This window comes from Paramisgurnus dabryanus, chromosome 24 (assembly GCF_030506205.2).
Source record: "Paramisgurnus dabryanus chromosome 24, PD_genome_1.1, whole genome shotgun sequence".
Taxonomy (NCBI): domain Eukaryota; kingdom Metazoa; phylum Chordata; class Actinopteri; order Cypriniformes; family Cobitidae; genus Paramisgurnus; species Paramisgurnus dabryanus.
This window is the reverse complement of record NC_133360.1, coordinates 16,938,368-16,960,550: the sequence shown is the minus strand read 5'-3', so window position 1 is coordinate 16,960,550 and position 22,183 is coordinate 16,938,368. Positions and strand designations below refer to the sequence as shown.

Here is a 22,183-nt window from a genome sequence, read left to right as displayed (position 1 = left end):
AACTGTTTCTTCACTAAACTAAAGTGAAGTGTATAGTCATAAAACTAGCTAGATGTAACACATTTATGACCTGAGGTTGCATGCACGAATTTTGTCATTGCGCCACCTACTGGTTTTGAGATAGAATATGGCATTTTTTGCCTAAAACTACTGCAACAACACATCTAAAACCATGAGTCATCATGGATTATTCCTTTCATGGCTTTGACTATAATCACTAGAGGATGTCCATTTACTCTCTAGCAACCAATGAGAATACGTTATCAACTGTTTTTGCAAGAGCTTTTTCTCTGTATCAGAACATCACAGAGACATGGGGATGGTCTCTTTTGACTCTTTTAACTTGTTGTAACATGTTGTGACCCATGTTTGCCCACTGTAAGCATCACATACATGTCCTTCAGTGCTCTAATGTTCCATGATTGTCAATAACCGAAGGACAGTTGCAGTAGACAAGAATATAGATTATTTTTGTTGATTACCTTTGGATTTTTTCATCTGAAATCATTAGGTTTACCTAGGTTCTTCAGTCTGCTAATCCAAATGCAACTTTACATCCTTCTGTGCCCTTTTCGGCTTGACCCCGGTATTGCTGCTTGCAGCTATATTTATTATTATTTTTCTTCCTCGTTCTTCCGCCGAAAGTCAATGGCAGCCCATAGAACCGTACATAGGAAAGTTATGAATTTTGGCACACATGTAGAGGACAGTCTCAGAAGTTACTATAGCAACATTGGTGTGTCTGACTCAAACCCTCTAGCGCCACCAACAGTCCAAAAATCCACTTATGTTCATGCTCATAACTTCTGACCCATGAGTCCTAGAAACAAAATTCTTGTTTCCTCTGAATCCTTGACTCATGGTGATTCAAATGCACACATTGATGTCATTTGTGTCATGCACATCTTTCCGCCATTTTGAATTTTTTGAAAAACCTACTTTTTCGAACTCCTCCTAGACCGTTTGTCCGATTTGCATGTCCTTTGGTATGTAGCATCTAGAGACACCCAAGACAAAAAGTTATCAAAAGCTTTTTGATAGACCAATGCGTTCTCATATAAATTGACAAAATATATGGCGGCGAGCACGCCAAAACGGACGTGAGGCCTTATCTTCGCAAAACTTTATTGTATCGACACGAAAATTGGTATATGTCATAACAGTCATGACCTGAGGGTGCCTGCAACGTTTCGTCACAGCGCCACCTAGTGGTTACGAGATTCGAAAAATGCTTATTTTCGCTTATAACTACTTCAAACTTGAGTCTAAAATCATGAAGGTGGTCTTGTTAGATTCCTTGAGGCATGCCGAGTCAAACGATACCAAACGGTTTTCGCTCGGCCATTTTGGGTGTCGGCCATTTTGAATTTTCTCATTAAGCTCAGTATTTCACAAACAGAATGGCGTATCGCTACGAAATTTGGCATGGTTCATCAGTGACATGTTCTGAGCGCACCTATAAATCTTTAGGACGGCGCCACCTAGTGGTCAGGATATGTAAAACAATTTTTTTAAATCTTTATATCATTTGATTAAATTGCCACTATGACATAAGACTTCACTCTATTGATTCCTTGGCTCATGCTGAGTCCGACTGTACCAAATATGTCTGAGTCAAACCTACTTCCTGTCGGCCATTTTGAATTATATTGAACAGCTACTTTTTCGAACTCCTTCTAGAGCGCTCGTGTGATTGGCTTGATTTTTGGTATGCATCGTCTATAGACACTCTATACAAAAAGTTATCAAAAGATTTTCGGTAGACCTATCCGTTGTCGTATAACGCATCAAAGAATGCGAGAGCGAGCACGTCAAAATGTGTTTGAGCCTGTATCTTCGCAAAACTTATGCGTATTAATATGAGACTTGGTAAATGTCATAACAGTGATGCCCTGAGGGTGCATGCACCATTTCGCCACACTGCCCCCTACTGGTCACGATATATAAAAAAATGTCTATTTTTGCTTATAACTACTGCAAATTTGAATGTAAAATTATGAGACTGGTCTTGTTAGATTTCATGAGGCATGCCGAGTCAAACGATACCAAATGGTTTTTGGTCGGCCATTTTGTGTGTCGGCCATTTTGAATTTTTCTTTAAGTTTAAGTATTTCAGAAACGCAATTGCGTATTGTTATGAAACTTGGTATGGTTCATCAGCAACATGTTCTGGGAGGACTTGTAAACTTTTCGGTGCCCCCTAGTGGTCAAGAGATTTGAAGCTATATCTCTGCATCTCTTTATCGTATTTACACCAAATTTGGTGGGTGTCATCACAAACAAGACCTGAGTCACAATTTATTTTTTGGTCAGTGCCCCCTAGTGGTCAAGTCATTTAAGGCTATATCTCTGCATCTCTTTATTGTATTCACACCAAATTTGGTGGGTGTCATCACAATCAAGACCTGAGTCACAATTTATTTTTGGGCAGTGCCCCCTAGTGGTCAAGTAATTTAAGGCTATATCTCCGTATCGCTTTATTGTATTTACACTAAATTTGGTTTGTGTCATCACAGTCATGACCTGAGGCACCATCTATTCTTTCAGCACAGTGCCACCTAGTGGTCTCAAGATACGAATAAATTGTTTTTTTCATAAAACTAATGCAAACTTAGATGTTAAATCATGGCAGTCATCACGTATGAATCATTTTTTGCCATGTTTGGCTTGACCCCGGTATCGCTGCTTGCAGCTATATTGGCAATTGTTTCTGTTAATAAATTTTTCTTCTTCCGCCATTGCGGTCTATGGCAGCCCATAGAACCGTACGTAGGAAAGTTATGAAATTTGGCACACTGATAAAGGACAGTCCAATGTGTCCCCACAGCAAATTTGGAGTCTCTATCTCTAACCCGCTAGCGCCACCAACAGTCCAAAGTTGAACTTATGTTTTTGCTTATAACTTCTGATCCGTAAGTCCTAGAAACGAAATTCTTGTTTCCTCTGATTCCTTGGCTCAAGACGATTCGATTGGACCCTATGACGTCATTTTCCGTCATGAAAATGTTTCCGCCATTTTGAATTATTCGTAAAACCTACTTTTGCGAACTCGTCCTAGAGTTTTTACCCGATTGCCGCGAAAATTGGTATGTAGCATCTAGTGACCTTCACGGCAAAAAGTTATCAAAAGAATTTCGATAAACCAATCCGTTGTCGTATAGCGCGTCAACAAATTTTACGTAGAGCGCAAAAAAACAGATTTTAGGCTGTATCTTTGTCACACTTTGGCCTATTGACACGACACTTGGTACTTGTGATACCAGTCAGGAACTGAGTGTGCATGCACAGTTTCGTCGCAGCGCCACCTAGTGGCCAGACAGATGTTTTTTACACCTATAACTTTGGCTGTGATTAACGTATTTTGACGGGACTTGATTTTTAGGAGTCCTGAATAGTCGCCGAGTCCAACGATACCAAACATGCCAGATTTCGCCTTACGGTTAGCCCTGCGCAGCAAAACAGCACTTAAAAAACATGCGCGAATATCTCCGCGAGCGTTATTCCGATCGACTCGAAAACACCATAGGAAGAACATCGCATTACCTTCTGAACAAAAAGTTCTATTGGCGTTATATTAAAATTTTCATCAGAAATGGCCGAAAATTGCAAAAAACGAAAAATTACCTTTTACATTTTGTGTTTTTATACATAAATGGTTATAACTTCGCAACGAAAAGAAATTTTTTCACCAGATTTGATACGCTGATGTATGAGCAGAGTCTGAGGCCACACAAAAAAATTGGTATGCCTGAACCACTAGGTGGCCCTATAATTGAACAAAATCTTTCATATCAAGCAAGCCCTATGGTCATACAACTATTTCTTCACTAAACTAAAGTGTATAGTCATAAAACTAGCTAGATGTAACACAGTTATGAACTGAGGTTGCATGCACAACTTTGTCATTGCGCCACCTAGTGGTTTTGAGATAGAAATATGGTATTTTTGCCTAAAACTATTCCAACAGTACATCTAAAATCTTGGATCATCATGTATTATTCTTTCATGGCTTGGAGATCATTGGTGCATGCCAATTAACTCCTTAGCAACCAATTAGGATACCTTATCAACCCTTTTTACAAGAGCTATATCTCTGCATCAGAACATCGTAGAGACATGGGGGTGGTCTCTTTTGACTCATTAACACCACTGTAACATTTTGTGAGCTGAGAATTGCCACTGCAAGCACCACTCACATTTTCTTCAGTGTTCTAGTTGTCAAGGCTCCTCGAGAAGAGAGGGAGAGATGACACTGAATGAAAACACAGCTTTTTTGCTGATAACTGTTATATTATTTAGTCTGATATCAAGAGATTTTCCCAGGATCTTTAAACTGCTCATCTAAATTCAACTTTACTTTCTTACGTGCCCTTTTTGGCTTGACCCCGGCATTGCTGCTTGCAGCTATATTTTCATTTGTGTTGATGAGTTCAGTACACAGTTCAGTGGCTTGGTAGTTATGGCTCATTCTCTACATGCTTTGCTTTGTAGCTTTTGTGCTATTTGTGCATTTTCTTTGAATAATTGAAGTAAAGACATTTAATGCATTTTTAAACAACAAAAAATCAGATTAACCACTATAGTGTTTTTTCACCTATAAATAATCGCCCATATTGTCTTAATAACAGCCCCATCATCAGTTGTTCTGCCCATGTTCATGACACATAAAGCTGTCTATTACATGTCAAAACATTGTTCCCCAAGACTAAAATAATGCAGTTTATCATGTGAAAACCACAACAACATATATGAATTAATGAACAACAGTGCGCTTTGTCAATGCATTATTAATATTCTGCAGTCAAGCAATGGGGAGATAGATTTGCTTAAACATTTTTTTTTTTTTGCTTGTGTGATTATCTTGCTCAGAAACTATGCTGCCACTTTGGTTTCAGTTTTGCTCCCACAAAAAAAAAATATTTTAGTAGATGATTTCATCTACTATATCACTTCCTTCCTGTCTCAACGCTGCTGTGTGATCTAAGCTCGGAGCTCCGTGAAGTTAATATATATATATATATATATATATATATATATATATATATATATATATATATATATATATACAGGGTTTAAATTGGGCCGGGGCCGTCCGGGGCTGAGCCCCGGCACATAGGTTGACGGTCTGTCTCTGGTCCGCGACAGTATGCAAAGTACAATTATCCGTTGATGCGAGTGCACTGCGAGTGCTTTCTGTTTATTTCTAGGCTTTAAGCTCGCGAGTGCGTTGCGCGGATACTCCCAAAGAGTACAAGATTACGTCAGAGCTCGCGTCACGCTCGCGAGTGCCTTCTACCTATCAACGCTTACGCTTAACATCCAATATAACCAATGAGATTAGCTGTAGTGCGGGACTTTTCGCTGAATTGGTATTGGTAAATAACTACAGACATTTCAATCGCAATTTTAATTGATTTTAAATGTTTATGCTCTCGCCACGTAAAGAGTTAGTTTTCATTTAATTTCATTTAAGTTAATTATTATTTTTTTCACTGACTGTTTACGTTAATAACTTCTTGTATACATTAAGAAGGTTAATTTCTTTCTGATCCGATCTCAATCTTTCAGAGTTTAAAATAACGTTATGTGTGAGGCAAAGAGGAGGAAGCTCACAGACTATTTTAAAAGGTTAGTCAAATGTTGAATTTGACTCTACAGTCCATTTGAACTGCAGGATAGAATAGTAGGCTAAATCGTGCACAATTTACTAATTCTATGAGTCAATTTCCTATATGCTGTTATTAAAAAAATAACTTAACCCTAAACCAACTTTTTTTAGTTAATGATCTGTAAGAATGGGGCTTTATTAGTGCTGTTCATTGATTTTAGTAAGTTTTTTGACATTTGGATATAAAGTGTTTCAATACTACAATATATGGTGTAAAAACGTCTGAGTGCTGCCCTCTTCAGGTTGAACCGTAGCTACTGGCAGTAGAAACTGTTACGATTCTCCCCACACATAGTTCGTCCCCTCTATCTCCGTTGGGATCTGCCCACTTTTCTTGCATTTTTCAAATATTGCCAGTGGGTGGAGTCAGGCTCTGACCAGGGGTTTAGTTACGCTAACAACGTAACATGAACCAATAATGAACTGCACTTATACAGCATTTATTCATCATTGTTCATGTCAATTTCAGCCATTATTAATACTTTATTAAAATCTTGTCAACATTAGTTAATGCACTGTGAACTAACATGAACAAAAAATTAACAGTTTTATTTCTATTAACTAACATTAACAAAGATTAATAAATACTGTAATGTATTGCTCATGGTTTGTTCATGTTAGTTAATACATTAACTAATGTTAACTTATGAACCTTACTGTAAAGTGTTACAATTTAAATTATTATTTTTTTTATGGGTAATTTTATCATTCCTTTTGTCCTAAATAATTAGATTTCTTGATAAGTGGCATACTGAATAGACAAGTTTATGCTTGTTTGTTGATCCTTAGCATATTTTCAGTCTATTTAAATTGTTTCAATGCAGAGTTGAGCAGAGCAAGGCAGGTGATGAGGGAGCAGCAGAGGAGTTTGAACAGGACAGAGGAGAGGAGGAGGGTGGAGAGGAGAGACGAAAAGAGGATGTTGAACAGGAAAATGAAGTCATGGGACAGGAGAAAGGAGCAGGACAAGGCAGCAGTGTAGGAGGATTTAGGGATGATTTGCCAGAATGCTGGAGCACCAATCAGTATGACTATTTCACCAAGACATATTCATTCCTCACAATAAAAAACAAAAAACTGGGATGTAAAACATGTTATGAAGCAGGGACACTTGGTGCACTGAAAACTGGAAAACTCAGGTACACATTTTCTGCTGAGTGGCAAAATTGTAAGGTAGGCCCATATGGCAACACAAGTGAAAAACAAAAAAAATCATTGAGAAAAAAAATTAATGAGCACAGTTTGTCACAGAGTCACAAATTAGCAGAAGACATTGTGAAAAAACAGAATGAGAAAGCTCTAGAATCAAGCTTTCTAAAAACACAGAGTGATATTTTAGCTTCAACCAACAATGTCTTCAGAACAGCATACTACATTGCAAAAAATAACCGGCCTTACTCTGATTATCCAGGATTGTTAGACCTTCAGGGGATAAATGGTGTAAATGTTGGTCGTGTTCTTCACTCAAATGTCACATGTACAGACATTGTGCATTTTATAGCCAAAGAAATGAGGCAAGCATTATTGACAAGCATCAGGGAGACTCGAGCAAAGCTGACCGTTATTGTGGATGAAAGCACCTCATTAAGCAAGAAATCTTGTCTAATTGTGTACGTCAGAACATCAGTTAAAAGCTCAGAGCCACTGACCTTCTTCTTAGATCTTCTTGAGCTAGAGAGTACTACTGCAGAAGGAATTACTAGTATGCTACTGAACTGCCTGCTGAAACATGGTCTTGATGATGCTCTTCTTAAAGAATGTCTGGTGGGATTCTGTTCAGATGGAGCCTCTGTAATGGTTGGGAAAAAAAATGGAGTGTACTCCAAATTGAAAAGTATGTTTCCAGGTCTCATTGGCTGGCATTGTCTAAACCATACACTGTAAAAAATGCTTGTGAAATCTACAGTAATTAACTGTGTTCATGCACAGCAAATAACTGTAATAAAGTTCACAGTGGATTACAGTGCATTCAGTGTGAAATCACAGTAGTGTTTTTAAACTGTAAAAATCACAGTAAAAAGGTATGTGCTGTAGAAAATCACAGTAAATAAAATATCCTGCAAAGATTCACAGTAACCAGCAATGTACTGTAGATACTCACAGTAACCAACATTGTACTGTAGAGACTCACAGTAACCAACATTGTACTGTAGAGACTCACAGTAGGGGTGAGCAGGGGCGAAAGTACAATTTTTCAGAAAAACTTAATTTTAAAAGATAAAGTTTTAGACAGATATATTTTTGCTGTGATCAGTAACTCAAGTGTGGACTATGAATTCCAGGTGAAATTTTGGAAACAAAATGGCCTTAGACTCTGTCAGCAGGGACGAAAGGAACACATAGGTGGCTCAAAAGCAGAACAGAACAAGATAGATTTTTGTGTTACACTTGTTTTTAGTAAATAAACATGACTATGATCTTGTTTATATGTATTTTCGGTTAAATTTTGGTTTCATCAAATGTTTCTAAAGCAACCTGACAGTACAAACTTGAATTGTTGAAAAAAAAACATTTTTAACAGTTTGAACACAATAAAATTAAATCAAATAAAAAAATATACATTTTCAACATAATGCAACAGTATTGGCAGTAGGAGAAGAGGAACAAGTGTTACTTTCATCCCGACAGGAACTCCTGACATTTAAACCCGATTGACTTTTATTTTTAAAAACTCTGAGAAATCAAACTTCATGATGTGTTACAGCACATTTTACATTCTGTAAATGTATTTAAGTCCAGTCAACAACAATTTTTGTTAGCAACATGCTGATGTCTAATCTTATTCAGGATACTCAAAATAAACTGAAGAAAATTATTTCTTCAATAATCTTTGTTGGGAATTCCTTTTTAAAGTATATTTATTATATTATATTTGAGTATTATGCTAGTAATGACAAATTAGATTTATTTTCTATTTCTTTAAAGGAGAAAGTCACTATGATTATTGTTTTGTCTACAATATGGTACACACAACATTCCATTAAATATGCTACCACACTGAAATAAATTGTAGGTTACACTTAATACTTATACAACTATAAATAAGTTTTCAACTATGTGAACCAACTTTCACTAATTTGCAACTATATCTCAACTAACTGTCTAACTGTCCTTAGAGTATTAGTAGACTGTTAGGGTTAGGGAAGAGGTTAGGGTTAGTGGAATAAGTTGACATGCACCTGCAAAGATACTTATCACAATATCATCACAATAAAGTGTGAATAGATATTAAGCAGACAGTCTACTAATACGGTAAAGATTGGTAGGATAAATAGTTGCAAAGTTACTTATAATTAGTAAAATGTCTAAAGTGGACTATCGAAAAAAAGTGTTACCCAATTGTATTGGCTGACTCGTCATGTTGCTTTGAGTATAATTGGTTAATATGACTGTCATTCAGTAAACTGGCCAATGACTGCTGTGTGAGCACTGGTTTAGTTTGAACAAACTAAGGGTGCATCCCAATTCAGGGTCTGGATCCTTTTAAGGCCGCAGACTTTGAAGGCAAGGCTCAATATTTGAAGGCAGCAGCCTCTAAACGCCACGGAGTGAAATGAAATGAGACGGTCTAGCCTACGGGGGCATCACTTGCTTTTCCCGTCCTCTACGCTTGTCACTGGGACACAAAAGCTGAGACCTATCAGACTTTTAAAAATAAATATGGTGGCAGATTTTTTTATTTTACTTTAGAAAATATTCAAACAAATTAGCGTCGCACACCTGAAGTCAATAGATGGGTGCGTAGGATAAGACGACAAAAAGTCTCAAAATATACAAAGAACAATTCCCGCACACTATCTGCTTGCTGAAAAAATGTATTTAATGAAAGTTGCGTTGCAACGTTTCGATCAACTGATCTTCATCAGGCAACATGAAGAGCAATATGATCTTCATCAGTTGCCTGATGAAGATCAGTTGATCGAAACGTTGCAACGCAACTTTCATTAAATACATTTTTTCAGCAAGCAGATAGTGTGCGGGAATTGTTCTTTGTATACTTTAGAAAATATAACACATTGATGCAGATTAAACTATCCAACAGTATGTAAAATTCACCAACCTTAGAAATATACAAAAGCAAAATGCAACACACAACATTGCAGCAATAATATTAATTTACATCACTAAAACATCATTTATAAAAGTAAAACAGACACAAGGACCTTTAATTAGCAAAATATACAATTTTATTTAACTACAGTTTTGAATGTTTATTTCAAAATACCCAGACTTCATATTGAATTTTGGGATAGCCAAGGCTGTGAAGGATACATCTATGGATCCTCGGTAGGGCTGTAACGATTTATCGTGCAAATGCGCGTTTTCTCAATTAATGAATTTGCACGAATTACGGTGAAATGCCGCCACATCCAAAAGCCAGGGGGCGCTCTCGTGCAGAAACTAACTTTGTGCCACAGAAGAAGTAGGCTAGCATTGCAAACGCTGTTCCAGGAAATGTCTGCAAGAATATTTATATTGCTGTTCTTTAAATAGTTTCAGGTATTTTCATGATAATAAAGAATATTTTGAATGATTTTGAATGATTTTGTTTTATTTTGAATGATTATGATTTTTGATGCATCATCAGGCAGGTCTTTATAATGGGACAAGCTATAGCGTTACAGCCCTAACTCGGAATCAGTGGGGAAAAGGCCACAGTAAGAGGCTTTTATATGAATGAGCCTTCGAATTGTGACAGCCTTCGTCACAGCCCGGTGATGTCATTTGCCTTCAGATACGGCCTTGGAAGGCCACAGCCCCTGAATTGGGATGCACCCAGTATGTCAGTTTAAAGGGCGATTTATAGTCGTGCATAGGTCCGTAGCCTGTGCATAGCTCTGCGTAGCCTGACGCGCACCTCACAAAATTTTTAACAGCGCATCAGATCTACTGACGCGCGTCTATCTACAGCGCGTCAGATTGGTCCACCAGAACCCCTCCCGTCAGGTAAAAAAAACTGTGTCATAGGTATTTCCGTTTGTGACGGTGAAAACAAAAATGAGCCAAGTTGAGGAGTGATTTAACTCAAATTGCATCAAAAGTCGATGTTTATTTACTTCCATCATTACTGGTCTTCTCAAATTATACACAACAAGTTGCTGTTTCTTCTTCGTTTGTGGGTTAACTTGCTTAGCTTCTTCTTCTGTGACTTCTTTTGCTGCTAAAATATTTAATTTTAGAGAAAATACACATGGTAGGCTAATAGATACTTTAAACAGTATTACACTGAAATCATCTTGGCCATATGCTGGTGAGACATGAAAACACATAAGCCATCTGAATGGAGAGCAGTCAAGCCCATTAGAGTTTTACCAGTGGCTAAACCTGCACACAAAAAAATAAAATTGCACAGTTTCATCAAAGTGAAGTGTGTATAAATAACTTAATAAATAACTTTGTTCACATATATGATACATAATCTATTGGAAAAGGTCCATTGTTTGGAGTCATGTTTTGGTGATTCACTTAAACATCTGATAACTAGTCCACTCAAAGCTGATATTATTTCGTACTTAATTGTCAATACAGGCACGTTTAATGTAAATTAAACAATAATGTGTTTAAGCATGTTGAATAGAATTAAACATAAATTCTAACTTTTAGTAAATCTTGTAAATATGTTTATTCATACTGTAGGATCCAGTAGATTACTAGCAATTTAAATGAAAACAGCTTTTCAATCTCTTAACATTGTCTGTTGTGGTATGGTTTCACTGACCTTTTTGGGCATATTTTAATGTTACTTATACACTGTAAAATTAGGATTCTGAATTTAGAATCATTTTTAGAATCAATGGTTGTGTTGTGCACTAGAACTATTTATTTTGGAGTGAAAATATTGTAGACATAAATTTGTTTTGCATTTCAGTTATTATACTTCACAGTAATATTGTGTTTAATAAAAATTGGAGGAAACTTTAACAGTTTACTTGAAGTGTACTTTTGATTTATAATTAATGATTTTGTTTTATTTACAGATTGTACTGAATTATATTTAGATATTTTTAGATTGTAACAAAAGTTTAAGATGTTTTAAGATACATTTCTTGGGAATTCATACTTTTTCATCCAAATTAAAATGTTATTTTACAAATGTTAGCATGCATTTATTGAATGTATTTGACTGTAAAAAAATTTTTTTAATTTAGTACATATCTGTGAAATAGTAGCATTTTCCCTCAAATCAGAAAACTTATTGTATTATTTTTTAATTTAGCATATTTAAATTAGATAATTAACGTTGTGACATGATCACAAAAGAGACATGTTTTACCACTCATTATATTGTGACTTATGTATATTTGAGTTTAAATTAGTTTTACGTGTTTTCTTAGCCATTTTATCCTTTTGCTATTTTATGTGTGTATGTCTTTTATTTTGCTTCGTCTGCCTGTCATGTGAGGGGTCACATGACATGGAACTTTGTATAAAAGGAAGGAGCAGGAGCACATGGTTAGCTGACGCTATAGCTAAAACAAGCGGTTGCTGGGTTGTGGAGTTTGTGTATTTGGGCTTACCTGTCCAGTTACGGTTTATGGACTTTGGATATCACTTTCTTGGATTTTATATATACAGTGGAAACTTTGCACATTTGGACTTTTAACATGCTTGGACTTTTATATTGTTTTAGATTTGTTTTTTGTATTTCCTTCTTTTAACAGTCTTGAGTTTTTAAATAATTGTAACTCAACCTTTAAGGCTGGCCGTTACAACTTTATTTTAACATTGATGAATGTTTACAGAAAATAACTAACCAATCAAATGCTGTAGGGAAAACCACAATGAACTATATATTAAAAACATATAATCTCTGCTTAGTTACTTGTCAATGACTGCCAGTAAATTACTGTGGAAAAAAATCACAGTAGTTACCTGGCAGCCATTGACAATAGTGATTTACTGTAGAAAAGAAATCACAGTAGTTAACTGGCAGCCATTGACAAGTAACTTACTGTGGAAAAGAAATCACAGTATTTAACTGGCAGCCATTGACAAGTAACTTACTGTACGGAAAAATCACAGTAGTTAACTGGCAGCAATTGACAAGTAACTTACTGTACGGAAAAATCACAGTAGTTAACTGGCAGCAATTGACAAGTAACTTACTGTACGGAAAAATCACAGTAGTTAACTGGCAGCCATTGACAAGTAACTTACAGTACGGCAAAATCACAGTATTTAACTGGCAGCAATTGACAAGTAACTTACTATAGAAAAAAAACACAGTAGTTAACTGGCAGCAATTGACAAGTAACTTACTGTGCTTTTTCTAAAGTAAGTTACTTGTCAATTGCTGCCAGTTAATTACTGTGAATTTCACAATATGTTTTTTACAGTGTAGGTTGGAGTTGTCTGTATCAGATGCTGTAAAACACTGCACAGAGACCAACCATTTCACAGCTTTCCTTGACAAATTATATTGTTTGTATAATCAGTCACCAAAAAACCTTAGAGAGCTTGATGTTGCAGTGTCTGAATTAGGTGTATGTTTCAGAAGAATTGGTAGGGTCCTAGGGATAAGATGGGTGGCTTCATCTTTCAGAACTGTAAAAGCTGTCTGGACAATGTATGCTGCTCTCTACAATCACCTCACAGCTGCAAGTAGAGATTTAAGCCGAAATTCTGGTGAAAGATGCATGTATAATGGTCTGGCAGCAAAGTTAAGTTCAACTGCTTTTGTCAAAAACCTTGGTCTGATGATGGATGCACTTGAAGAGCTTAAAGACCTCTCTGAGGCTCTGCAGGCCAGAGACATAACACTTTCTCAATCAGTGAATCTTATTAAAAGGCAGCTAGATGTTTTTAATGCCATGAGCGGGAACCCAGACAGTGGTCCATTCTTCAAAACTGCTTGTGTGGCTGAACAGCAAGGTGCTTTTAATGGCATAACACTACAGAGTGACAGCAGGCAGAAAGTTATAGATCCCACAATGTTCTATGAAGCACTATGCAAAAGCATGCAAACAAGGATGGTCACAAATGAAGAGGAATCACTCTTTCACAAAATCAATGTGTTAGATAAAAACACATGGCCAAACCCACTACCTTTAATGTATGGTGAAAGTGAAGTAAGAGAGCTGTGTGAGCTTTTGAAAATTGGATTCTCTGGTATTAAGCAAAGTTATAGGAATTACAAGGAAAATGCAAGTGTATCAATGCACGAGTCCCTTCTCAAGCTTAAACATGCAGTAGAGACAATTGCTGTAAGCAGTGCAGAGTGTGAGAGAGGTTTTTCACAAATGAATACAGTTGTGACACCAATACGTTCACAGCTGAAAAATGAAAACGTCTCTGCTCTTATGTTCATTAAAATGGTTGGACCTCCTCTTACCGCCTGGGACCCCATAAAATATGTTCGGAAGTGGGTAGCTACCAGAAGGTCTGCAGAGCATTTAGCTTGTAGGCAGAGATGTAATATCATACAGGCTTCCTCATATCAGCCCATCTGGGATGTGATGAATTAACTGGTTACTTTGTGTTTTTGTCACAGGCTAAATTTTGCCTTCTCTATGATGGATTTAAATGTAAAGAGTTAAGCATTTTGAAGTTATGTAATATTCTTGCATCTCTCTTATGTGTATATTTTGTACGTTTTTAATTGGTTATTTATGATAGACGTACATGTAATGAGGTAATGAGTTGTAAATGTAATGAGTTACACTTTGGAGCACTTTGCAGTACTAAAATTTAAATTTCAGTTTATATTACTTAATAAAATACCAAAAAATTAAAAGGAGAAATACTTTTTTGTATTTATATTTTGTCTTTTGATGGTAACAGTATTTCAATATTTGAACCTGACACAAAGAAGAGGGCACATACCCACAGAAAGATTTTATTATCAAAAGTTGCTTTGCACACTGCTGGCATCTAAAATGATTGCGATTAGCAGAGGGTTATTTATTATAACTTATATTTTAATTGATAAGATTTACTAAAATAAGACCCCACCGAGGAGCCCCCCCACATAACAAATCCCAATTTAACCCCTGTATATATATATATATATATATATATATATATATATATATATATATATATATATATATATATATATATATATATATATATATATATATTATATATATCGTCGCTGTCCGATGAAACTCACGTATGTTCATTTTGCCGATTTTGAGATTTTTCGACAGATTGAATGTCCAGGTTCATTTCCATATACAGTATGCGTCACATACCTAAATAGCCAATGAAAACTTGTGAAATCATGTCATCTGATTTTCACGTACCCGTTTGGTGTCAAAGCTGTCAATCACGCCGCATATCTTCCGCCTGTGAAGCATCTCGCAGGTCTCGTAAAGTTTCATCGAACCTCAGCACTGGATATAGCCGATTAAACATGACAATGACTTTCCTTCGAGGTAAACGTTTCCCCCGGACGCCAGACTAACATCTAGGAGTTACTTAATTACGGTAGGACTGTGCAAACAAAGTATCTGTCTAGCATTGGTGATATTTACGCTGGGGATTTCCCCACCACTTTTTGAAAGCATTTGGTTAAAATGTTCTGAAAAATCAAGCGATGCTTAAGACTGGTTTTGTGGTCTAGTGTCACATATGTTGTGTTGTATGCTTATGGTGTGTTTACATATGTAATGAAATTCATTGTAATCATTTATTGAACGCGCTGCTGTTTTCTACGGTATGGTGCTTTGGCACTGTTCGGTTGAGCTGGTGTTGCAGGGACTGTTACATGTGTGATGTGTGCATTCGACATTGTTGAGGGTTTATACATTTATGCTGAGTATTTTCTTGTTGTTGACTGGCCTACGCTATGCCCATTTTTGATGCGCGTTATTCAATATTTTTCCCGTCCTGCAGTAATGTTTTTATAAGATCTTTTGTCCCCACCACTTTTCAACACAAACTGACGCCCCTGTTGTGTAGCATTACCATGTCAGTGTATTGATTCATTGTCCCTTAATGGTTTGCAAGGGACATTTAATACACTTATAATTAATATTAAATAAAGTAAGCGTATTTAACCAAGACGTATGCTATTTAATAAACTGAGCGTATTCATCTGTCAATACGAAACACGACTTTGGCCATTCTAATTAATGATCGGAAGAACGCGTATCGATCAAAGTTACTGTAAAATATGCACGCATGTCCATTTAAACTCAATTTTGGTCAAATGTGGATTATATCATGACACTGGCAAGAATATGGTTACATGTAAATATGCCGTACCAAGTATGACAACGCTACATTCAACTGCTTTTGATATACGGTGTTTTTTTCACTTTCTGAAAAGTTACCGTTTTGGACATAATTATTGTAACCTGCATTTCATGCCACATGTATAGTTTAGCCTTCCCTGCAAAGAGGGTTTTACATACATTAAGTGTAAAGAAGTAGTGAGGCTGAGGGAGAAGGTTGCAGAACTAGAAGATATTAAGTCCGCTAATGTTAATGTTACAAACACTGTTTCGGATGCTCCTAGTGCTAATGGTAATACACATGGCTCAGTTCCGACATCAGAGTCAAGGCGGTGACTAACTGGGTGACTGTCAGGTGGCATAGTCCTATCCGGCAATCCCCCCATGCTCCTGTGGTTCTATCCAACAGATTCTCCCCCCTTTAGCAGCATACCAGCTGAGACATCTTGCTTAAGACACCTGGCTTAAAGCAGACAATTACATTAGTTTAAATGAATCCACCCCACAAGACCATTATTATAAGCATGAACCTCACTTAAAGGGGAGAGGGGCGGTGTAGCTACAATCTACAATAAATTATTCAAAGTATACCATAAATCTGAACTATAATTTAATTCATTTTAAATAATGTTGTTAAATATGGAAATAACAGATCGTAACAACAAACAGCTTTCTTTCGTGCTAGCCAGGGCTTTGAACCAGAAAGTTCCCAAACTGGTTAATAACGTTCCATGTCAGCTGTGGGACATATAGATAAGGAGTCTGATCTTAGGACATTTATTTTAAATTATTAGTCTACCTAATTTTCCTTAAGTCTCTATCTTGTCATCGAACATTAAAAAAGGCTACATTATGTAAGCGGCATAACTGTAATTCTGACATGCCTACATTTGTTGAATGCACTTAAACACGTGCACACACACAGACGGAGAAGGAATTCCAAACGACGCTTTGGAAAGAAGATGCAGCATAAACAGTCGCTCCACATAAAGTGAAAACTACGTTGTTTTTCATATTTTATAATATAATATAATATATATTATTATTTATATTATAATAATATACAATAATATTACTAAGCAAAACAATTTATTACAACTAACACCCAGTGTAAGCATATAGCCTGCTAGCATCACCAAACGGTGCCGGCTAAAGTTAGCATTTGATACCCATCTGTTTACTGTACATCTGGCTTCCTTGTCGATCTAATGGCGGATTTATCCGATGTATGCTTTTCAGACCTGTCCTCACCAGAGCAGGATGCTGTGGAGGCTTTCGTTGATCGCACGTGCGGTACAGAGCCTACTTCACCCTGGCTCCAGACGCCCGCAAGCAACCGAGGCATGCAGCAAGCAAGTCCCCCACGCGATGCAGCTTCACGGACTGCGTTTGGGTGAACAGAGAAGCCATTGCCCTAGCATGAAAGCGGTAAGACCCCGCTTGTTATTGTAACCTGCATTTCATGCCACATGTATAGTTTAGCCTTCCCTGCAAAGAGGGTTTTACATACATTAAGTGTAAAGAAGTAGTAAGGCTGAGGGAGAAGGTTGCAGAACTAGAAGATATTAAGTCCGCTAATGTTAATGTTACAAACACTGTTTCGGATGCTCCTAGTGCTAATGGTAATACACATGGCTCAGTTCCGACATCAGAGTCAAGGCGGTGACTAACTGGGTGACTGTCAGGTGGCATAGTCGTATCCGGCAATCCCCCCATGCTCCTGTGGTTCTATCCAACAGATTCTCCCCCCTTTAGCAGCATACCAGCTGAGACATCTTGCTTAAGACACCTGGCTTAAAGCAGACAATTACATTAGTTTAAATGAATCCACCCCACAAGACCATTATTATAAGCATGAACCTCACTTAAAGGGGAGAGGGGCGGTGTAGCTACAATCTACAATAAATTATTCAAAGTATACCATAAATCTGAACTATAATTTAATTCATTTTAAATAATGTTGTTAAATATGGAAATAACAGATCGTAACAACAAACAGCTTTCTTTCGTGCTAGCCAGGGCTTTGAACCAGAAAGTTCCCAAACTGGTTAATAACGTTCCATGTCAGCTGTGGGACATATAGATAAGGAGTCTGATCTTAGGACATTTATTTTAAATTATTAGTCTACCTAATTTTCCTTAAGTCTCTATCTTGTCATCGAACATTAAAAAAGGCTACATTATGTAAGCGGCATACACTGCATGAAAAGAGGTGTATCCGTACTAGGAAACTCCTGTAAACACCACTGATTTTCGGATGTATCTACTAGTTCCACTGAGGGTAAACTTCTAATTCCACCAAGTTAGGAAACTCCCGTAATGATACCAATTCGGATGTATCTTGCTGATGGGATATTCCTGTGGTACATGCAGCCATTTGTTGCCATGGCAAATAATCCCATTGAAGATTTTGTCAGGGGACATTTTCACACCTGCAGAGGTACTGGGATTTCACACCTTTGCACAATTCTAGTGTCTCCATTGGTGTTTAATCTCAACACTGATTGGTTGCTTTTAAAACCCCCTCCCAAAACTCTGACAACTATTGGGACACAACTTTGAAACTTTCAAGTTGAGATCATTTGATTGGTTACACTTTGTATTAAGCCCAACCCAAGCCCTCATAGCTTAGTGACTTGATTGGTTATTTGCCTGCTATGCAGCTAGACTACAAACCCCCCCACTATATATATATATATATATATATATATATATATATATATATATATATATATATATATATATATATATTTATATATTTTCATATTTATATTCATATACACCCCAAAACCCTTATGTAAAATAAAAAACTTGAATTGAGTTTGAAATGTTTATTTAATAAAAAACTGAACAATTCACAATTGTCACAATAACAAAATATTATACACAAATATTAAAAGTTGCATACATAAACAATACTATTTAAACTCATAAATATACAGACAGAGAAAGCAATATTAGAGTAAAATAAAACAAAATAAAAGCAACAATAAAAATTACATTCAAAGCAGTACAATGTAATGTAGCAGTGGCGGCTCGTGACTGCTCATCCGAGGGGTGCAAATTCAAAATAAGTGTTCGGAGTGTCATGTGTGTTGCTTGTGTTTTTAAAATGTGTTTGTTGCTTCATGTAAACCATGTGCATCACGTGTTTAGTCAAAACACGTGATGCACATACACGCAGAACACATATTTTGAACCACACAAATGACTGGCTATATACATGTTGTGACAAACTTTGCATCGAGTGCTCACAAAAAAAGAAATCACCAGCTGCCACTGTAATGTAGTAAATATCTAAATAAAATAAAGCAAGATCAATATAGTTGTTGTTCAAGAAATCAGTCCTACACTGCAAAATAATGACTTTCTTACATAGTATTTTTGTCTCGTTTTCAGTAGAAATATTATTTAAATAAAATGCTTTTTCTTGATGAACAAAATGACCTAAGAAAATAAGTCTAGTTTTAGACAAAATAAATAAATGCACACAATTTAAGTGAATTTGTGCTTAAAACAAGCTAAAATATCTGAAAAAATCTTAAGTTTTCTTTTTTCTTAAAAACTTAATTCAAGCACAATTTTCTCACCCCATTGTTAGATATTTTTGCTAGTTTAGGCACAAATTTACTTAAATTGTATATTTTTGTCTAAAAACTAGACATTTTCTTAGGTAATTTTGCTCATCAAGAAAATACATCTTGATTTAAGAATTTTTAGTTTTTCTACTAAAAACAAGAAAAAAATCCTAAGTTAGAAACTGATTTTTTGCAGTGTAGATACAATTGCAGAGCTCTGTCTTGGAATTATTCAAGAATTTCTCACTGTAAAAAATAAAAGTTAACTAAACTCAAACCATTTAAGAAAACCGGTTGCATTAAACCATTTAAGTTTTAAAACACATAGTTTTGAGTACTGTGAACTTAAACAAATTGAGTCACATGCAGTTATGCACTTATATTTAAGGTCACACTAACTAAATATAAGTGCATTATTGCACAAGACTTAAGTTCACAGTACTCAAATGTATGTTTTTTTTTTAACTTAATGGGTTAAGGCAACTGATTTCCTTAAATGGTTTGAGTTAAGTTAACTGTTAGGTTTTACATTGTAAAGCATATACTTGTCAGCAAAGGTAACGTTGATGCACCCTCATCTGGACAGACATCTCTTTGGAGCCCTTTGGAAATATAAAAGTACATATAAGTATTTGGCATAATACTAATACACATACACATACACACGACAAATCAAATGACATAGAATTAAAGTTGTACATTTTAGAAAGTTAACATTAAACCAGTGGTTCTTAACGTAATTCCTGGAGGCCCACTGCCCTGCATGTTTTGTATATCTCTTTTATCTGACAGACGTAGTTCAGTTTATGGAGATCCCTTCTAATGAGCTGATGATTTGAATCAGGTGTGTTAAACAAGGGAGACATACAAAATGTGCAGAGCAGTGGGCCTCCAGGAATAAGGTTAAGAACCACTGCATTAAACTGTACAAAGATACAACAATATATGATCAAAGAACTTCATAATACTTCATAAATCTTCTTACTTAATTTTCTGTGTTGATGTCCTCAGAGTCTCTGTGTTGTTCTGCAGCTTCATTACAGTAGGCTACTTCAAAATAGTTGTCTATCAAACACAGAATAAAAAAATAGAATCACATACATCATAACACATCTATTTACGATTTAACCTCTTTAATTTAATAATTTAATTATTAAACTTACATCATTTTGGCCAGATTGCAGTGACATCAATTTCTTCAGTGTCTGGATCAGTCTGATGTTTTAGCTTTCACTGTTACTTCATTATATTTCTCTGGCAAACACAGAATTAAAAATCAAAATCACATATCACAATACATCCGTTTACTATTTAACATGTTTGATTTTAATTTAATGTAATCATTGAATGATTAAACATACATCAGCTTTACCCAGAAACCTCTTCATCGTCCACAAAGTTGACCACAGTGTACATGACCTCTGTAAACACAAACATGTATAGACTTCATATTTAAAAAGATGAAGAACAGCAAACATATAACGTTTAAATATATTATGACTCCAAGCTTCTTTACAATTAGCATCTAGGTTCTCTTAAAGTGAAGCTGGCTTTGTTACAAATCAATATAAAGCTATTAAAACAGTCTTGAAAAATAAGCAGCATCTACCAGAACTGAATGAGCTTTTAAAACAACAAAAGATCGTCAGTACCATTTAAAATAGCAGAGAGACACTTGCTAGCTGCTAACATTTCAAACACACGAGTTACTGTTGTTTTGTTTGTTTTAAGCAAATAACGTCTCATCTTGGCTTCTTTAAAGTTTTGTTTTTAAAAATTTAAACATCGAATTGATTCTTTTAACAGCCCGGTTTGAATGTTACTTCGCGTATTTTTAACCTCATGTTTACCGCTGTGTACCACGTATAACCTTAATGTTTTACTGTTTGTGCTTTAAATTCAAACAGTTCTAGTATAAAGACAAAAACGAATCATAGTTAATAACATAATATGAACAAATAGGCAACCGATCAGCGCGATGCAGACAAATGAATTAAATCAAACTTACCTTACTGTTAATGAGCAAACAAACAAACAAGAGACGGAGTAGTCCAGGCAGTAACGGTTCGCGATTTTGAATTTTCCCGTCAAGCCCATAGGTTGAGCAGTCACACCTGAAGGGTGGGGGCAGATGAGTAGGTGCAGGTGCATTCTGGGAAATGTAGTCCTTTTCTTTAATATACTTTTTATAATCCGCGTTTTCACACTATGCATTGTTCTTTATACTTGATTATTAATAAAAAATAAAAAATATTTTTATAAAGTTTATTACGTTTACAAAACATGTTTAGTTGACAAACATGTTAACAGTTATTTGGAATGATGCTCAGATTTTCTTAAATATAAAATCTTTGTGAATCAGCAGCACCTTCTTGATGAAATACAAAACTCTTTAAACATGCCTCAGGAATTATCTCTGGGTTTAGTGGATTAACTGCTCATCATTGGAAACATTGAACGTATACCTAAATGAATTCTTACTTAAATATTAGTAAATATAAACTAATGCTGAGTTAAGACATGTAACTTACTGAACTTACTTAACTACAACATGAACTCAAATTAATTTATTGTAAATTACTGCATTAACTAACAATGAAAAACATGTCGTAGTTAATGATGACTCTTCAATAGTTTATTATTAGGATATGCTGTAACTCAGCATTAGTTCATGTTAAAGTAAAAATACATGTATGTCTTTTTTCACTGTGACACAGGGCTCAAAATTAACTTTTTTATTTGGTAGCACTGGTGCTCCC

At 35.8% G+C, this 22,183-nt stretch overlaps 1 protein-coding gene and 1 long non-coding RNA gene across 3 annotated transcripts in view; one reads left to right on the top strand and one right to left on the bottom strand.

Moving 5' to 3' along the window:
- LOC135729598 (uncharacterized) overlaps positions 1-22,183 on the top strand; it is a 548,602-nt gene that overhangs the window by 193,284 nt on the left and 333,135 nt on the right. The gene's annotated exons all lie outside the window — the stretch shown is intronic.
- Positions 19,915-21,422, bottom strand: LOC135722109 (uncharacterized). The gene is made up of 4 exons (XR_010521861.2): positions 20,786-21,422; positions 20,588-20,678; positions 20,410-20,489; positions 19,915-20,026 (listed from the first exon to the last, which is right to left on the bottom strand). It is a non-coding gene; the product is annotated as an uncharacterized lncRNA (long non-coding RNA).